The sequence below is a fragment of the Musca domestica genome, unplaced genomic scaffold (assembly GCF_030504385.1).
Source record: "Musca domestica strain aabys unplaced genomic scaffold, Musca_domestica.polishedcontigs.V.1.1 9, whole genome shotgun sequence".
NCBI classification, from domain to species: Eukaryota; Metazoa; Arthropoda; class Insecta; order Diptera; family Muscidae; genus Musca; species Musca domestica.
In genome coordinates, this window is record NW_026712435.1 from 9,505,406 (window position 1) to 9,521,477 (window position 16,072).

The following is a 16,072-nucleotide window of genomic DNA, read 5'->3' on the forward strand; positions in this document are numbered from 1 at the left end:
TAAAACATGCAAAAACAATGATAATTTCGGCAATGCTTTTTATACCATTTGTAATCTCGATTTATGGCCAAACCAGCTAACCCTTAAATCTCCAAATTGTGTTTCGACAGAAGATAATCTACCGACTGAAAACCCAAAATGTCAAATTGTCGTTGATATGTTCGAAAATTGGGACCAAAAACCACTGAAATATCGAAAATCAAAAAGAAAATTTATATGAAAATGAAATACTGAACTCCAGAAATGTCAAATTAAAAATTGGTCCAATGTTGTATGTTGTCAGTTTCTGGGTGGTATTCCAAATTCAGACTGCTGTCATTTATAAGCCAGTCGTCCATCAGCTGTTAAAATTATTCTAGTGACAGTTCATATTGTTTACAAGCGTACAAAAATATTTTGGTGAAAATCTTCCATAGTGTGATTTCTTTATATTTGGCTGGAAAACCACAAGTGGCTATCGTTAGAGCACTCCGGCATTTAAATGTGAATAAATCGTTTGTGTCTCGTACCATCGCTCGTTACCGTGATACTGGTAGCGTAGCCCGGCGTCAAGGAAGTGGACGGAAGAAAACAGCAACATCAGCAGAAATGGTTCGAAAAGTAAAGAAGCGACTTGATCGAAACCCGCAGCTAGTGAGCTGAACATATCGCAATATTCCATTCGGCAAATATTGAAAAATGAGCTCGGGGTAAAGACATTGAAATTCAAAAAATTGCTAGATTTTACATCGCAACAGAAAGAAAATAGAATAAAAAGAACTAAAGAGTTGCTTCACTAGGCCGAAAGTGGTGAACTGCCGAATTTGGTTTTCTCCGATGAGAAAATATTCGTTGTCCAGCAGTTTGTAAACAAACAAAATTATCGTGTTTACTTGCCAAAGAGGTCAGCTGGAAAAGTGCACCTTCGGTTGGCCACCAGAACTCAAGTGCCTGCCATGGTGATGGTGTTGGCCGCCATAACAGTCCATGGTCGCTCTCCGCTTTTATTAATCGACCGTCGCATGAATGCCGAATATTATTGCGAAAATATTGGTCACGCAAACATTTTGGCTGCAGTCAGTGGACATTCCAACAGGACTCAGCACCATCGCACGCGCCACCCGAAAATGGTTAGAAAATGAGGTTCCTCGCTTCATTTCCAGGGAACAATGGCCATTAAAATCTTCGGATACCAATCCGTTGGACTATTGTGTCTGGAGTATTTTGGAAAGCAATATTGGCACGAAAAAAAAAACAAAGTGTCGATCACCTCAAGCAAACGCTTCGCCGGGAATGGGCCAACATACCGCAGAGCAACATTCGGGCAGCATGTGACGGTTTCATTGACCGTTTGAAGGCCATAATTCGTGCCAAAGGTGACCAATTCGAACAAATCTAAACTTATTCCAAACACTTTTTGCTTTCATTCAATAAATTTAAAAAATAAATAAAAAATTATGGCTTTTGACTTTGTTGCAGTTTTTTTATCTCACCCTGTATTAATTTTCTTAAAAAAATGTGAAAATTATTAATTGGAGTCATTTAATTTTTTTGTGTACATTTTATAAAATATATACATTTACACACATATTTTCTATATTTGTGGCAATCAAATTTAATTACTTCGATGAAGCATCAAAGGTAAACATATAAGCCCAATGACATGTATGCGAAATGTTACGTATATTTAAATATAAGTATGTGTGTTCATGAACTTTTAAGGGGTTGATTTTATCTCTACTTTACATTTCATATCATATCTGGAGATATTAAGCAGTTCAGTTCGTACAAATTAAGCAAATTTATGCAGAGAATAATCGACGCTGCCATTTAAGAGTAATTTAAATTAATTTTTTATTTAACTGGGTTAAAAAATGAAATTTCCCCACCCATTCTGCAGAATTGAAATGTCTTTGTTATGGAAACGGGCACACGTGTAATTATTTGAAGATGTATGAGAGTCTTGGGTGTGTTTACCACTCATTACACTTTCAGACATAAACACACATGTACGTGTAAGTTACAAACACCAACATGCATGAAATTATTCATATGCGGAAAAGTGGGTATTTTAAATAATTATTAAGCAGACCCCAAGTACATTAGGAAAAGAATCTCGTTAGTTTGAGACTTTGAGCAATTAAAAATCAAGCTAACATTATCAAATAACAAATATCGGGGGATTCCGTTGTATATGGACTGCTATCTAATATGGACACATCTATTGACAAATCTGAGTGAAATCAATAAAATATTGAATATTGTGGAATGTAAACGTGGAGCTATATAAACAATTATCAGCCAGAGGAATTGATACCTATTGACAACTTCTTATATTAAATTCCAGACCACTCCAGCGAAAAATGTGGTTATAATAATCAAAATAAGAGTAAAGCCCATTGCCACTAGACGAGCTTTGTTGTAGTTGATAGATCCGTCAGAATTCGTCTTAATTTTGTAAACCCAACGACGGTCTATAATTCCATTCTAATTGTAGGCAAACATCATGTCTTACTTATAACCAGTCATGTGAATCCCTTGTCCATGGCATTTTTATCTCTCTCCGAGGGAATAATAATAAAATATATTTAATTCCTAGCAATTCTATCGGAAAGTCCGATTGAAATTATCATACCACCCGTATCGCTACAAGGGGAGTTTCGATAACATAGGCCTAAATTTATGCCCAAGTGATTTCTTCGAAAAATGCGGCTATGGCAATAAAAATTCTAAATATCGGGAATACCGTTTTATCGAGACTATAAGGACCTATCTAGCCAGACTAATTGACTAATTTTAGATTGCAATTATACAATTATATAATGAACTAGCTGAACCCGGTGCGCTTCGCTACCCCTTTTGATTTTATATGCATGCAAAATTTTATTTACGAATATATGTTGGTTAAAAAAAAAAACAAATTTAAATATTAAAAAAAAATTATTGCACTACTTTAATGCGTAAATAACCAAAACGATTAGAAAAGCAGTAACATGACATACATACACGAAGGGTTTGTCCTTTGGATTTATTTATTTCATAGCAAATACCAAGCGTGCAGTAAACTGCAATCTTTTGAAGTTGAGTGGCATTTCTATTGCAATTAGTGAATTCGAGACAGCAACATACTTCGCCGTAATAAGCGTATTTCAAATCAATTGTTGTGTTGTTTTTTAGTGTTAGCCTAAGGCGTTGTGGATCAATGGTTCTTATTAAAATGATATCCCAATCTGATCCGGTTTAAATATAATTTAAAAAAAAATACTTTTGCACCAAATTCCGCCACACCTTTCATATTTCATTGAAATTGGTGCGTCAAATATGTGAAATCGGCCGATAATATATATATGGGAGCTATATCCAAATCTTAACTAATTTCCAATTAATTTGTCACATTTATTATTGTAACCAAATTCCGCCACACATTTTGAATTTCATTGGTATCGGTCATATATATCATGGTTGGTGCATAACATGTATGAAATCGGCCGAAATATATATGTTAGCTATATCCAAACCTCAACTGATTTTAATATAATTTGGCAATTTTTTCTGGTGCCAGATTTTGTCTCTCTCGCTTTGGGTGCATCAAATATGTGAAATCGGCTGAGTATATATATATAAATAATAAATAATAAATAATAATAATAATATAAATAATAAAGCCTCGTTTGCATTACGACACAAATTCCTAATTTTGGAGGCACAACTTGTTCGTTCACAACCGGATTACAGCTTTGGGCTGGAACAAGAGTTCTATAAAAATATGAAATGATTGTATTCCCTTTCTAAATATTTTCAATTCACATTGTCTTAAAAAAAAAGAATTGAGGCCCTGTTAAAAGGCAAATATAAGCATTGATAGCCTGTCAGAAATTGTTACGTATATGACATTTGTACAGGGTGAGATGAAAAAACTGCAACCAACTTCAGACTGCTGTCATTTCTAAGACACTCGTCCGACAGCTGCCAAAATTATTCCAGTGACACCTCATAATATTGTTTACAAGCGTACAAAAGGAGAAAAAAAGTTATTCGTGAGGGAATTCAAGCGTAAAAGTGTGATTTCTTTATATTTGGCTGAAAAACCACAAGTGGCGATCGTTAGAGCACTCAAGCATTTAAATGTGATGCTGGTAGCATAGCCCGACGTCAAGGAAATGAACGGAAGAAAACAGCAAAATCAGCAGAAATGGTTCGAAAAGTAAAGAAACGACTTGACCGAAACCAGCGACGTAGTGGCCGAAAAATGGCCATGAAAAAATGAGCTCGGAGTAAAGCCATTGAAATTCCAGAAAGTGCAAGAACTTACACCGCAACAGAAAGAAAATAGACTCAAAAGAGCTAAAGAGTTGCTTCGCTTGGTCGAAAGTGGTGAACTGCCGAATTTGGTTTTCTCTGCTGAGAAAACATTCGTTGTCTAGCAGTTTTTAAAGAAACAAAATGATCGTGTTTATTTGTTAAAGAGGTCACCTGAAAATGTGCACCTTGGTTTGGCCACCAGAACTCATGCGCCGACCATGGTGATGGTGTGGGCCGCCGATGGTCGTTCTCTGCTCTTAATTATCGACCGTGGCATCAGAATAAATGCTGAATATTATAGCGAAAATATTCTGGAGGGTGTATTAAAGCCAGGAGGGTGGACACTCAGAACGCGCCATCCAAGAATGGTTACAAGATGTGGTTCCTCGCTTCATTTCTAGCGCACAATGGCCACCAAAACATGCGGATACCAATCCGTTGGACTACTGTGTCTGGAGTATTTTGGAGAGCAAGGTTAGCACTAAAAAAGGCCAAAGTGTCGATCACCTAAAGCAAGCTCTTCGTCGGGAATAGGTAGAATACCGCAGAGCAACATTCGAAAAGCGTGTATTGGTTTCATTGGCGGTTTGAGGGGCATAATTCGTACCAAAGGTAACCGATTCGAACAAATTTTGATGCTATTTCCGACATTTTTTGCTTTTATTCTATAAAACTTAAAAACTGCAAAAATTATGGCGTTTGTCTTTGTTGCACTTTTTTATCTCACCCTGTATCATATTAAGTATATATTATATTGTATATATTAAGTTTCTCATTCCCTTCGTTTCACCTCGAAATGTAAATATTAGACCCCACAAAGTACATATATATTCTTGGTCGTCATAAAATTCTATGTCGATTTAGCGATGCCCATCCGTCCATCTTTCCGTCTGTGGATATCACTCTAGCCTCCAAACGAAAGAAAGTAGGTTGGTAAAACTTTACTAAGATAAGTGTTAGGTCTGCACAACGTTTGGTATTGAAAATGGATATCTTGATAATTTTAGCGACATTGTTCACCGGAATTGTTTAAAATTTCATTTTTTAAATTCCTAATTTGTACTACAGTCTATGACAGAAAATTTCATATACAGGTCCATGTCTTCGTATATTCACATATGGCGGTTTACCCTATATTCGGTATTATGACGATTTTAGCGACGTTATCCACCGGATGGGTACCACAGACAGACAGAAAATTTTACATGCAGGTCTTCGTATTCAGTATTTTTCTATGGATTTTTTGAGAATACGCAAATTCCTTCGAAATGGTGGAGGGTATTCAAAGTTCGATCCGGCCGAACTTACTGTTTTTTTTTACATGTTCAGATTTGATAGTTATGATCAGCGAAGTTTCAATAAAAATATGTTAGGTGTATATAACGTTTTATAATTTTCTACGTTTTATACAGGTATATGATGTTTTCGGCTTTGGTGTTTCGAACATATATCCACACTACTTGTAGAGAAATTATACATGTTTAAGAATCGCAGGAAATGTCGCCTTCAGTGCGTCATTCTGGAAATCGAAAAGGTAAATTCAGAACTCGCAATGGACATGATAACTATAATGCTTTGGTGGCACGCAGGATAGGAAAAAATGTTTTTAAAATTCGACACTCTACATCATCCATATAAATGGGAAAATTTAAGCATTATATTGCAAGGTAACTGTCTCAGACTGAATCTAGAAAATAATCTAGCTGGTGATTTGAAATCTTGGATTTCCCTTATGGAACACGCAACATATATTTTATGGAATTTGTAACTCACTTTGCATTCTTTACTACTTAATATTTGAAAGAACTTTGATTTGCGAACAATTAATTAAATAATTGATGTGAATTAAGCTTTGTCCGTCCTTTCCCACATTTCTGAAAGACTTTGCCGGCGGATTAGTATTTATAGTGTATGATAGTTTTTCTAAGATCCTATCAGGGACTTTTCTGTCGATTTAACCTGCAATTGGATAAGTTTGTAACATTTTCACTGGAATCGCGGCCTAGATTCCTTTATTTGAACTAGTTTTGAAATCGGTAGAGATATTGCTTTTTTAAGATATAACAGTGTTGCTTTGAGGCTGTTTTCATAATGTAAATTTCTTCTTCGATTGGAGGGTTTTAAAAAAAGATCTATTCAGCTTGGCCTTATAAAGCGGTTTATTTCATAACCCACTTTGTTTGCAGTTAACCACTCAGCATTAAAGTAATTTTCATTTGTAGATAAAGCTAGAAGTGTTCATAAACATTTTAGAAAAGTAAATTGCATATAGTGCTCTGTATATTGAGGTGGGTCATGATGAGTGTTTTATGGGACATCATTTTTTTTTATTTTTATTTCAAATAAATAAATGAACCTTAATTTCTTTCAGGTGAAAGAAAAAGTAATGGCATATACATAAAAACGTAAAGACTACTTGAAACAAAATATGAGAAAAAATTCCGATAAATATGTGAAATGCTCATTGCAGAGCTATGTTAACATCAAACATATAATTTTAAAGCAATATTAGGTGAATCCAACTGACATATCATTATATTTCCATGTCCTTGGTAATACCTTGACTTCAACTAAACATAGTTTCCAGTGACGGGAAAGCTTGTTGCAAAAAAAATGTCAGCATAGGCGTGCTTTTGGATATAGCCCAATAAGGCAGTAGGAATCAAAAATTTAAATAATTACACATTAAAACACGTCTGCAAATAGTTTTGCATAAAAAATAATTATAAATATCCTTTTTCAAAGCCGTGACTGTTTTTGTGACTCTTCAGTCCAGTCTAGCCTATGCCGCTATTCTCAACTTTCTAAAACCCCTGATTTTTTGTAATAAGAATTTGTTGCCTCGACGCGTATAACTAACCCAAGCTAATGTTTAATTATGTGATGGTATACAGCCCCGCTGTGGGTCGAGCGTTTCCTACAAAACAAGCCACAGGGGAATCTTGCACATCCGCACAAGAACACATCCTAGTAATAGTTCTTTACGGCTGAGTGCTTCCCTTTTTGGGGTTGCCTACATCACCATTGTTACTGTCGCCATAAAAATAAGTGGCCACATTATGCCTACAACATACCAACCAACCAACCAGCCAACCTTTCCATCCTAAGCGAGTGTGTCTAATTTACTCTGCTGCAGCAGTGGCACCAAACTAAAGGAAACTTGTCGCGCATTAGAAACTGAGCCACAGCGGAGCAAACAAAGGGAAATATAGAGAAAAAAAAACGTGGTTATGTTCTTAAAAGGATAAGAGGATACATACACACACACATGCAGATACTCGTATTTACCACCAGCAATTTAACAAACGACAACAATCCTCTCCACCTCATTATAGATGTTGGTCTCTTGTATCTCAACAATCTAATCTATTTTTCAAGTCTTTCGGCTGATGGGACAATGGAGGCACTACTCCAGCCAGCTAGACCTTACATTTGGATTTGAGTTATTAAAGAAAAATAGAGAATGTTTTGGTAATACTTTTCTATTTTTTTGATTACAGTCCATGTGTATGAGTGTGTGTGTGTGTATGCGACATTTCATTCACCACGAAGCCAAAACCAGTACAACCACGATGACGACGACGACGACAGTGACAACAACGAAGTGAGCTTCACAAATTCCTTCGTTTTCTCCATTTCCCTTTTTTCGTTGTAAAAACTTTGTACATATTTTTCTTATTTCCTTTCATGGGGATTTGTTGAGCATGTTCACTCACGTTTAGACCATCACGAAGCGAAGTTTTTCGAGTTATAACAGTTTTTCCCTTTTTCGTGTATGGCGATACCTCTTTATGCTCGCTCAATGGTGGTGCAGGCTGGCTGCCTGTCTGTTAAGTTTGTAGAGTAGACAAGACGGGATGCTTTGGAAATTGTGACCAAAACATGACTTGAGGGTGGATTTTCCTTCGTTTTGTTTCATATGCTGGTATTCGATGTCGACACCACTGTTGTTGTTGTTTTTATTGTTATTGTCCCACAATTTTCTGTTGGTTTTCCCTTTAATGCTTTCGCCCTAGTGTTTGTCATTTTGCGTTGTTATCATCATGTGAGTGGGTGTTTGGGACCGACCGGGGGTACACCAACATTCCACACAAAAACATGGAGTAGAATGGAGAAAAGAGTGGTGGTCCTGTAAAACCGAATCGAGTAGAATCGAGACAGACTACGAATTATCTTAGGCCTAATAATATTGATTGATTTTTTCGTTGTTGTTGTTGTTGTTATTGTTATAATTTCAAACTTTTTTCTCTCCCTTCTTCGGTGAATTTGAATGCAGACATTTGAGAAATTATTGATTCGATAAAATATTCAAGAAGATAATTACAAAGTATGTTTTTCAATATTTACATTTCCACTAACAATTCCTTGCTGCTTCTACTTTTGTTGTTGTTCTTATTGTGACGTTTTGTTGTTGTTGTTTTTAGCGTAGAATATACACATTTAATACACTTGCGATTTGAATCGTTGCGCCTGGAAATGTATTACACATTTTTCGGTATTGGCCTTTTTTGTGTACACACTAACTCACTTCACTACACTACACTTTTGTACGATTTTTCACTTTCACGCTTCTATTGATGGGTATTCTATTGAATTTAGTATTATTTGGATATTATTATTTTTTCAAAATATTGAATATTTTTCATTGGCAATATTTACACATGCACACACTTAAATCCAATCATATATGGATGGGTGGATGTATTTAAACTCGATACTATGAAGCAGCATTCATAATCAAGGCAACTATCACTGATTGGTTTTGGATACAATTTTTTCTCAATATTTTTTTTATGAATTAACTTTTAATAGATTTTCCAGATATTCTTTTTGTTTTAACACTTTTCAATTTGTTGTGGTTGCTGTTGTTGCTAAATTTTCTTGAAAAATACAGAGGAATTGTAAGAATTTTCACTTTATATTATCTTTTTTCACTTGCCACTTAGTATATATTTTCACCCAGTTTCAAGGTAATGCCAAAAAATAAACTACCTTTAATTTTGGGCGCATAGAACGCGCACGCACTTGTGTTTCGAGTCAATACGTCCGATTTCAGCCGTGGCCGTTACTCCACTGAAAAGTGAAAAGATTTTCCAATTAAAACTTTGTCATTTTCCACTCTAAGTCAAAAGGCTCTCTCGCACTCTCTCATCGCCCCTCGCACACATGTATGGCGTGCAGAGAGTAGCAAGCTTTGGGTTTTCCATTAGGACGTAACAAAAACAAAGTTCCTTTCGTTCTTTTGGATTTACTTTTCCGTTAAGTTTTTCTCTCGACCACATGCATTTGTCTGTTCTCTTGCTTACTCTCTCCGTCGCTCTTTAATACCGCCGTCTCTTGGGCGTTCTTTGTTATTGCTAGTCGGCTAACCGCTGTGTGACAATTCACATGTGTTTGTTGTTGCTGTTTTTGTGGAAAGCTTTGTCGGTTATAACAGCAAACATTGTGCTATTATCATTCTCTTGATTTTCCTCTGCTCTTTTTGCATTTATTTTTATTACAACTTGGCTCATTTGTTTTCGTTCTACCTGATTGTACACTATTAGTAAAATACTATTTCTCTCACAGACAATTTTCCAAGAATTTTCCGAGTCCAGTGGCGGGGTTTTCGATTCGTTCACAAGCGGTATATATGCGATGCAAAATTATGCGAAGCAAATTGAATGTATTGACTTCTTTTTGGCCCTTACGCTCCCTCCTTTTATAAGAGGGGACAGACAAAATATTCAAATATATATTTTTTTGGATCCTGGAGTTTTTACCTGATCTTTCGCATGAAATTGCCGCAGACCAATAATTCCTCTCTATGATCTCATCATATATCTGAATTATAGACTTAGTTCGGCATCGAAAACACATTTCATAGTTTTCACGAATTGCACAGGATTAATGACGTATTTTGTCTTCATATAATGCACACCTATATAATATTATGGAATAATTTATAACTGTCGAATATCCTACAGTTGTTGTTATTTTTAATATTTTAGAATCTGGTGATCCAACTTTTTGGAAGATAAACGGTGGTAGAATTTCTTCGCCTGTATATTCACTAGTATATACTACAATAGTGATATTCGGTACGAGTCTAAAAACTTTTATCACTGTCATTGAAATCGAATCATATTTGGGAAAAAAATCTTTCAAAACGGTAAGATTCGGTGATGTAAAAAAATATGTTGAAAAATACTGCTAATATCATAAAAATTCCGAATATAAAGAATTACTGTTATTTTGGGGCCTATACGAAGACATGGAACTGTAAACGCAATTTCTGTCGTAGGCCATTACGATATTTGGCTAAAATTATCAAAATACCAAATCGTTAAATGGGGGCTATACGAAGAAGTGGATCTGAATGAGAATTTTCTTTGATATTGGATGTAGTACCCATTAGGAACTTTAAATTTCAAATTTGAAACGCGAAATGACAAGTAATATACCCTCTATACTACCTGTAACATTCATTTCATATCGGGTCAGATTTATATCGATCGATTTGATAGTATATTAACTGGCATTTACTGCTCCTCTAATATAATTAAAAGGATTTTATCGTCTCCAGTCCGGTCCACATCTTTAAATCTATTAAATAAATGAAATGAAAAATGAAATCGTCAAAATTTCGAATATCGAGAAGTAAAATTATATGGGGGCTATACGAAAAAGTGGATCTATATAGACAAAGCTTTGCCACAAGAGGTGGATCACATTACAAACTTAAAATACCGAATTGTAAACTATTCCGTTAGAAAGTTCGACAAAATGCCGAATATGAAAAGATACAATAATATGGAGGCTATATGAAAACTTCGACCGATATTGCCCTTCTTCGGACTTGGCCTGACCGCAGACGATACTACTATCACATGCTGTGATTACAATAGACGGGCGAACATGTAGGTGTAAGGCTACATCTCCCAAATTAACAATGGATTTAATGTTAGTAGAAAAATGGCTATATATATTTTTATAATTACTAGCAGGCCCGGTCCGCATTGCCGGCCCGTACTTTAAGTCTTTAACGCATATTCTTTAAATCATAATAAATCACAGATCTGACTTATGTAAGCGGCACAATTCTTATTATAAGTAATGACTCCATAGTGATTTCTACATAGTAATAAATATTCATGGCAAAATTTCTAATAGATGTTCACCTACCGTCGGTTATAGATATATTTTGAAAATCCGGATCTTATTTTTCAGACTTAGTCCTTAATTTGAGCGTTGGAAGCCTAAAACATCTATAATAGTCCCATATGGAAACTCAGCTCAATTTTTGATATTGCAAAGAGCTTAGCAACCTTTTCCATTCAAATTAGGTGTAATTTGGAATTTGTATTTCCAACGTTTAGAGTAACGTGCTTCGTGGTATTTAGTTTTGTCCACCTCATAATTGGTCAAAGATAATTACTCTTTTACACCCATTGCCGTAAGAATGGAATTAATTTTTTTCATTGAAATAAAGTCCATATTTGTCATCATAGTATAATTCAATGACGATAATATTCGTAAATTTTCTCATGTTTCACAATTTTCGACTGAATGAGTCCCAGTTTGACATTTCGGAGTTTATTTTATATAGACGTACATCCCAAATATACGTTCACCACCAATATTCTCTTGCGGATAACAAATTCAATAAAATACAAGATTTTTATTTCTGACCCCACATTTGGTTGGAATGTGTAGTTTGGGGTACACGTAATGTGGAGACTACACTTAAATAAATGCCTATGTGGACAATCACCCGTAGATGATTCTCTACCCTAGAGTAGCCTAATTACAATTTTTTGCACAAATCAATTGATAAATGTGGTCAAGACCAAGATGAACCCTACTCCAAAAATTGAAAATTTTATGAAAAGACGTTTTCTACACCCTTAGAAAAAAAGTCATTAATTAAGTGCCAAATAAAATTAAAGAAGTGGCGAAGACCCGAAAATAGCTTAAATCATATAGTGGTTATCATTTTTTGCAAAGATAGTTTCTTCTCAAATTACCAACATTTGCCGAAATTAGTATCAAAAATATGGTTAAAATGTAAAATATACTCGAAATCGGGTTGTATCCTTATACCTGCAAAAGCGATTTAATATGGAGGGTATATTATATTTGTAACGCCCCGAAATATACATATTTGAAACCACAAAGCATATAATTTTATTTCGACTTATGTCCGCCTGTAGAAATCACTCTAGCTTCCGAACGAATTGAAGTAAATTGATAAAATTTTACTCAAATGTGTGTTATGTCTGCAGGACTTTTGGTATTGAAAATGGGCCATGTAGGTCCACGTTTTGGTATAGCCCTTATAATTGGCACTTTGTTGATTTTAGCGACATTATTCACCGGAATTCTTTTAAATTCGGAATTTGATGTTCGTAATTGATGCTACAGCCTATGACAGGAGATTGTCTGTGCAGGACCACGTCTTCGTATAGCCACATATAACGGTACCTCCCGATATTCGGTATTTTGATGATTTTAGCTACATTACTACCGTTTTTTTTTTAAGTTTCGCAATTGAATATATGTAATTGTATTGTAATGGCTCTTGACAAATATTACCTATGCAGGTTCATGTCGTCGCATAGACCCTAATATAACAGCTGCATTCGGTGTTTTTAAGATTTTAACAGAATTTTTTATCGGATTTTATTGTTTTTAAGAATTGCTAAATTCGTTACAAATGGTAGAGGGCATGCAAAGTTCGGCCCGACCGAACTTACAGCTTTTTTAATTGTTGTTTGTTAAAATGTGTTCGTATCTTCCAGCTGAGGCACGATGAAGGTCCTGGTGTTGAGAGCTAGATGCCAATTTTAGACATGAAAGATCACCATTTAACATCGTATTGCGCACTCATTTCATTTTTAATACTATTCATTCAAAATTCAAAACAATAAAAAATGTATACTTCAATATAGTATGTAAAATTGAAAAAAAAAAAAAAAAAAACGCCAAACATATTTATTTTACTCACATTTTTTGCGATATTTTCACCGATTTTTTTTTTTTTTTTGCCAAGATACCATTCCAGAATTGTATTACTTGTTAAAATCCGTCAAGCCGTTCTTAAGTTTTAGGCGTAGTAACTAACATAACTTTCTTTTATATGGTGAAAATAATTCCTTATTTTGCATCCTTACCCAATAAATACATAAAATCTATAAATAACAGTATAGTCGGTTGTCGCTTTGTACTACCCTAAAAAACTGCACATCATATTAGAATTCCAAAAAAACCGTGCAAGTGTACATGGTGAGATGAAAAAGCTGCTACCAACTTCAGACTGCTGTCATTTCTAAGCCACTCGTCCAGACAGCTGTTAAATTATTCCAGTAATAGCTCATTATATTGTTTACAAGCGTACAAAAGCATTTTGATTAGAATTTTCCAGAAAAAAGTTATTCGTGATGGAATTCAAGCGTGATAGTGCGAATTATTTTTAGTAATGGCCGAAAAATGGCTTGTGAGCTCAACATATCGCAATATTCCATTCGGCAAATATTGAAAACTGAGCTCGGGATAAAGCCATTGAAAATCCAAAAAGTGCAAGAACTTACACAGCAACAGAAAGAAAATAATTGGTGAACTGCCGAATTTGGTTTTCTCCGATGAGAAAACATTCGTTGTCCAGCAGTTTGTAAATAACCAAAATGATCTTGTTTACTTGCCAAAGAGGTCAGCAGAAAATGTGCACCCTCGTTTGGCTACCAGAACTCAAGCGCCGGCAATGGTGATGGTGTGGGCCGCCATAACAGACGATGGTCGCTCTCCATTAATTGCTCGTATTAATCGACCGTGGCATCAGAATAAATGCCGAAAATTGTCGCGAAAATATTCTGAAGGGTGTAATAAAGCATTGGGCACTCAAACATTTTGGCCGCAGACCTTGGACATTCCAACAGGACTCAGCACCATCGCACTCAGCACGCACCACCCAAGAATGGTTAAAAAATGAGGTTGCCGCTTAATTTTCAGCGCACAGTTGCCACCAAAAATCTCCGGATACCAATCCGTTGGACTATTGTGTCTGGAGTATTTTGGAAAGCAGGGTTGGCACTAAAAAATACCAAAGTGTCGATCACCTCAAGCAAGCGCTTCCTTGGGAATGGGCCAAAATACATTTTTGCCAAAGGTGACCAATTCGAACAAATCTAAACATATTCTAAAATTTGCTAATTCCGATATTAATTGCTTTCATTCAATAAAATTTCAAAAAAATGGAAAATTATGGCATTTGACTTTGTTGCAGTCTTTTTTATCTCACCCTGTAGATATTGCATAAAAATTCATACATAGCGTGGTTGGTTGATGTACCAAATACATACATAAAATTGGAGGAAAATGTATATGGGAGCTATATCCAAATCTGAATCAGTTTCAATATGATTCGGCGATTTATTTTTACCAAATTGCTTTAACATAAGAAATTTCATTAAAATGGGAAAATGAACCTTTGTTTCTGCTATATCGAATTTTTGGCGACAAAATGGGTTCCTATCTCTAATGGTGATTGCTTTTTAACCCGTTTTTATTTATTTAATGTCACTATGAATCGAGCGAGTATCTCAAAGAAAACATTGCTCACGGTAATACCCTGTTAAGCAAATGGCTGCATAGGCAAACATGTACTCACATTTTTTATCCTTGAACAAACCGTTTGAACCGATGTCGTTCGTTGTCCGTTACAAAACTGGTTAACATATTTTATGTATCAAACTGAAACGGACCATAAATTTACGATTTACTAAATAATTTGTTTAATTACCTTACACATTTACGGCGCCTATTGAATATTTTAAACTTATTTTGCATGAAATATATATGGGGTTCTTATTTATATCTTCCACTAAATCGAGTTGTTATAAAAATGTTCTTTAAATAAAGAAATAACGTAAGTTAATAAAAGAAATGAATTCTTCCTGAAGCCTGAAAATATGCAACAATATGTAATTGAAAGTTCTTTATGACACAAACCACAGGGTGCTACCAAAATCTTAACAATATTGAAAATATCTATAGACGTTGCCATCAGGGTTAAATGCGATATTGCCATACTAAAATATTACTAAAAACATTTTAATATGGCAATAATGTGCCAATTATATGCCCATTTAACCGAAACGTGTGGGTACAAGGTGTTACGGTAAAGCCAGCTACTATTTTCCTATTTTCCTTTGCAGACAAAATAAAACTTTGTAATCAAACCAGTAAAGAAAGTCCTAAAGTCGGGCGGGGCCGATTTTATGATACCCTACACCACTTTGCTAATTTAGTTGAGCTCTACTTAATAATTAAAAATTTTTATGGGAAAATTCAATCATACACGCCATGATTATAATTATAATTTAAAATTCAAAGGACTAAATATGACAAAGCATTTTTATCTTTTAAATTCGGACTTGTATTGTCCATTTGGTGCAAAATTAATTTGAAATCATATAAAGATATATATGGGAACTATATACAAATCTGAACCGATCTCGATAAAATTTTGCAAAGATATTTTTGAGCTGTATTTGATATATTTCCCTGAATATCGTTGTTACGGAGTGCATATTATGGTTGTAGGTAACAAATACAACAAATCGGATGAACAATATATATGGGAGCTATAGCTATATCTGAACCGATCTTCACCAAATTTGGCATACTTCTTCTAGACTAAATTCGGTCGTATGTGCCAAATTCCATCCCATTTGGGCAAATATTAGACGTTTGGTGCACAATAAGTGGTAAATCGGACGAAGTTATATATGGGAGCTATATCCAAATCTGAACC

At 35.0% G+C, this 16,072-nt stretch overlaps 1 protein-coding gene across 6 annotated transcripts in view; it reads right to left on the bottom strand.

The window, feature by feature from the left end:
• LOC101900306 (potassium voltage-gated channel protein Shab) overlaps positions 1-9,344 on the bottom strand; it is a 270,640-nt gene extending 261,296 nt beyond the window's left edge. For 5 of the 6 annotated variants that reach the window (XM_059131692.1, XM_059131690.1, XM_059131689.1 and 2 more), the window contains exon 1: positions 8,629-9,344. The gene's annotated coding sequence lies outside the window, so the exon portion shown is untranslated. The remainder of the gene's footprint in view (positions 1-8,628) is intronic. The other variant, XM_059131687.1, reaches the window with a different exon arrangement.
• Between the last annotated feature and the right edge of the window lie 6,728 nt (positions 9,345-16,072).